We start from the raw sequence: 5075 nt of genomic DNA, 5'->3' as shown, positions 1-5075 counted from the left end.
ATTATTTTTTTATGACTCTTATTTATCACCAAACAAGGATAAATTAATTTCTAGCAACTTTTCTGTTTTCTTTCACCAGGGCAATACTGACAGTATCTGCCACTCTGGGCTAGATGTCTTAATCAATGGCTGATCAAACAAATCAACATAAATTTTCAAAACTGGACACGCGAGAAAGACACTGCATGATCAAGTGAATAAAATACAAGAGTATGTATGTATGAGACAACAAATGAATGTGTACGAAGCAAAGAGTGTGTACCACGACAGAATTGTGTAGCCGTCTATTTTCTCTGCCTACCCCTGTAGCGCAACGGCAAGACAATTAGTTAGTTTTAGTCGTTCAATACTTTTACAAATTATTATTTTTTTATTACCACTTCTACAGTAGAGGTGGGTCCCTATGAGTACTTTTCGTTACTGGGTACAATGAGTACAGGTACAGAGAAATACCTGGTAAAAATACCTGTGACAAAATACTCAAAAGTATTTAATACCGACCTGAGGATTGATTCAGAATACAGGGGGGGGGGGGTTGTTAGAGAATTTCTATAAAACATAATATCTGGTTCCAAATTACTTATGAGTATTTTCGAACCAGGTATTTTGGAGATCGGTCACAAGTACAAAGTATCGCATGGAAATACCCGATACTTTTACTGGGTGCGACAAATAAGCCTCACCTCTATTCTACAGCCATTTTTTTGTTTTTTTTTGGTTAAATGCATTTCAATTTTTTTTAAATAATAATTATTGTAATAATGCAACAAAGTCAATCATTTTTGAAAAAAATTGTTAATTAACATCGTATTTTAATTTTTAATAAAGGGATTGCACAAATGACCAAAGGCCTATGACAAAGGTTACAAATTTTATTTGAATCATTTATTTGAACAGCGGATATACATTTCACTTTATTTATTTTTGATAATTACAATATTAATACAAGGTTAAACAAATATCATATTATGATTCTGCACTCATGAAATCTTAAAGGAGTACACATTGCTTCTTCTTATCAACTTTTTGAAGTCCATTCAAAGCCACAATAACCGCTTCCTCAAATAATTCCTTCACGTTATGCTGAGTTTTGGCTGAGCACTCGATGTACATGATGGCTCCCATCTTCCTAGCCAGTTTCTCCCCTTCCTCGTGTGACATGGTATTCCCTTGCACCTGGTGTTGTTTATCGTCTCTTAGGTCCATCTGTGTGCCCACCAAGATGAAAGGGACTCTGGGACAATGATGCACTAGTTCTGGCAACCAGGTAGCATTAGCGTTGATGAAAGAGTCGGGCTTCACAACGGAGTAGCATACGAGAAAGACGTTTGTTTTATGGTACCCAACCGGGCGCAACCTAAAGTAATCGTCTTGTCCAGGCGTGTCACAAAGTTGTAACCCGTGCTCCGTATCCTTCACTTTGATTACAGTGGTGAATTCTTCGAACTCGCAGACGGGGCCATACGTATTGCTGAAAGTTTTGTGCAGATACGCAATCAGTAGAGATGTTTTTCCCACTGCACCATCCCCCACTAAAACTAGTTTTACTAATTCCGTCATGGTCACTGATTCAATTCAAGTCACATTTGATTCAACTTAATGACAATAAACAACAACTTGACATTTAATATTATTTAGGTAAATAGTAATTTACGAGAAAATTTGTCATACGACACACCCATGACACATAGGGTTGCCAGATGGTCGAGATAAAAAAACCGTACATTTTTATCAAGGGGTCCCCGCTTTATTTTTTTTTGGTACAATTTGTCGAAAATCAAAGAGTCCTTTGATAATCATATACTCTTTTGATTTTAGCCAAAACAAACAGAGAAAATTTCTGAGGGTAAACACAATGAAACACTTAGTAAACACTAAACTTATATTAATTATTGCTATTGGTAAGCATAAAATCACCTTTTGCAACTAGATGCTACTTCTTTAAATAATCGTTTATTGCCTGAAATTGTATCTTTAAATTGACAACTGACATTTAAAATTAAGAAAACATAATTCACATTTTACGGTATTCATGCCTAGTAGATTTCTTTCTTCAGTCCATACATTACCCTTTACACTAAAAACTCTTTCTACGAAGGCATTGGAGACGGGAACACTGCCCACATATTGTACCATTTTCAACTGATTTGTGCAAGTCTTGCTACCACCCGCCAGAATCGCTCACGGCTTTTGCTCTGTAAATTAACTCGTAAGTGAGGTATATGTGTCGCGTATTTTCAAAAAAACCGGACATTCTATTCCGGTCCGGTTATGTCCGATTTTCCAAAGTTTTCTAGACCGGACAGCCGTTCAAAAAACCATACTGTCCGGTCCAAAACCGGACATCTGGCAAACCTAATGACCACAAATGAACCACTCACCTGATGACCATCTGATGACACATCATTTTGACAGAACACCGATATGAACATCGCGCATAATTCGCCTTTGTTGGTAGGCAGTGTTGAAAACAATAAAAAAAGATAATTTTTATCTGATAACTTACAAGTAGTACCTATGCAGTGGTGTAGTAATAAAATTGAAATATTATTACGTACATATCCGTGTTCAATTGATCAATACTTAAATATAAAAATAAAAAACAAGTCAATATTGGCGAATCAACTTTAAACTGACATTAAACGCTTGTTATATGCCAGCGAATTTTCTCAAACTGTCAAAATGTCTTCATTTTTTGTCGCTAGAGGGCGGTAGTTGTACAGTAAAGAAATTGTTAAAATACAACGTCAAATTTGCCTTCATCATGTCGCAAAGCAATGAACGTACACAATCGGAAATATTAAGGCGATTTAACCAGCGGACGAGAATTCAAATTTCGTTAAAAGACGATCTCGCGATCGGACGTTTTTTTAGACCGAGACAGAAATACCGAATTCATTCCGCTGCGAGCCGTACACTCGCGCGGCAGTGAAAACTACAGCATGGTTCCGATGAAATAACAATTATTGTTGTTAAATTCTTGGTTGTAGCTTTCTTCCTTATAAGTAGTTACATACATATTTGTAAATTATACGTCGGAGTGCGTAAACATAAATAAATACAAATGCAGTTTGTTGACATGGTAGATATAAAATATGTAGGTATATAAATATACATTTAAAAAAATTTCAAATATTTGTTTAATTTGTTTTTTTTTAAATATTTTACACGAGTTTTCCAAAGGTGAGTAAAAATCTTTTGTTTTACTTATTTATTCGTTTGTCCGAAAGGTATTACCGGTAAGTTTTATTTCTAATACTTATCTTCAAAGTATTACTTGATTTGATATGTATGACATTGAAAAGAGGGTTTATTCCTTACAACTGAAGTAGTTTATATATTAAAACTAGGTTTTATTTCCAACTATTTTCTACGGTACCTACCTACATATGTAGTTATGCGATTGCATAATATTGTATCGCTTTCATGTATTTGTTTTCATGATTAACGGAGCGACCTGACTCGTCTAATTTTCGAAATGTTATTAAATTCACGAGTAAAAATCATAGGTTTGTATGTCAAAAATAACCTTGTTTTTTCTTCCTAAAACAAGAAGCTCAATTCACAATATGACATTATGAAACTGACAAAAAGTAACACAAAAAACATTAAATATGTTGAATTATACCAATGTAATAGTGAATTGGACAATAAAATAGAAATTATGAACAAAAAAATGATTTGAATCGCACATCACGAATCGAAATTCATTTGGTTCGTGTCACTTTTTGACTACCAATCACAAACAGTTTTACGTACTTTGGCATAAGTTTTAACATTTATACATGAAAAAACGATAACAGACATAAACTCCTGTCCATAGTTGATTCTTTTCCCTGGAAATTAAACAACACAAAATTATCGCCAAATGTTATAAAAATATGTGCTTATTCTGACTGATTCTTTCGAACGACCCTGTAGCATATAAGTACGAACAATGTACACGGATAATTAAATATCAGTAACCTTTGTTTTTTCTGAAAATATATCTCCCACGTACGTTTTTGATGTCGTAATTTGTGCTATCTAATAAAACTTTTTTTCGAGGGTATTTTCCTCCTCATTTTTAAGCGAGGAATTTCTTTAAAATGTTATCAAGTAGACTGGCGTGGAATAGACGTCTGCTCGCCGCCCTGTCGCAGCGGGAAATGATAAAATTTCGGCTTGCGCCGGGGCAAGACACAAACAACAAACGCGAATCGAAATTAATTACTATTATATACTTTAAGAATATATTTTTTGGTCATAAATTATTTCTAATGTTTCAATTATGTCTTGGTAAATTATTTTTCTAAAAAAATCTGAACTATACCAATTTGTAAGACCATAAATAAATAGTCCAATTGAGGGATTTTCGTCACAAAACGCGTGCTCGGATTTATTTATTAGTAATTTTATTTGAAATAAAAACAAAATTCTTATACATACATATGATAGATAATTTATTGATTGTTTATACATTATTATTCAATGATTTGAAATATGTGCTGTATAATACAACTTCACCTTTGAAAATGCAACAAATCTGCGCATCGTCCAACGGTAACACTTTATTATGATATGAAAATAATATTATTTTTCAAAATTTTACATCTTACTTTACAAGATAAAATAACGATCTTTCGAAATCAATTTGTGTTTTTTTCTAGAAAAGTGTCCATACGTCTAAAAGTGGCCTCAAAAATGCCAAATTTCAGGTCAAGTCTACCTATTTCGCCTTAAGGCGATCCAATACCAAGTAATTCAAAATCAGATGTTTTTGGTTTGAAAATTTGATTGCTTAGAAATACTACAGATGCTTTAATTAAATACTGCAAGTACAACACATTTTGGGCTTGTCAGCAAACGATAATTTTTTGATAAGACCTTTTATAAGCCTAGAAAAAAATAAAGTCTCAGGCCTAAAAAAAAACTGTCTAGTGCAAAATATCCCATTTCCACACCATATATTTTATTTATTGTATAATGTGGGATATTTTTCTATTGTGTAATGTGGGAAATTCATTTTTTTATTCGATTATCGAAGAAAATTTTATCGATTTAATATGTACCAGAACTTTACAAAATAAAACAAA

The 5075-nt window shown here is 33.2% G+C and overlaps 1 pseudogene; it reads right to left on the bottom strand.

The window, feature by feature from the left end:
* Positions 1-901: 901 nt before the first annotated feature.
* On the bottom strand, positions 902-2392 carry LOC149414802 (uncharacterized; annotated as a pseudogene).
* Between the last annotated feature and the right edge of the window lie 2683 nt (positions 2393-5075).

This window comes from Hesperophylax consimilis, chromosome 19 (genome assembly GCF_061612785.1).
Source record: "Hesperophylax consimilis isolate HC1 chromosome 19, BYU_Hcon_1.0, whole genome shotgun sequence".
Lineage (NCBI taxonomy): Eukaryota > Metazoa > Arthropoda > Insecta > Trichoptera > Limnephilidae > Hesperophylax > Hesperophylax consimilis.
This window is presented reverse-complemented; position numbering and strand designations above follow the sequence as displayed.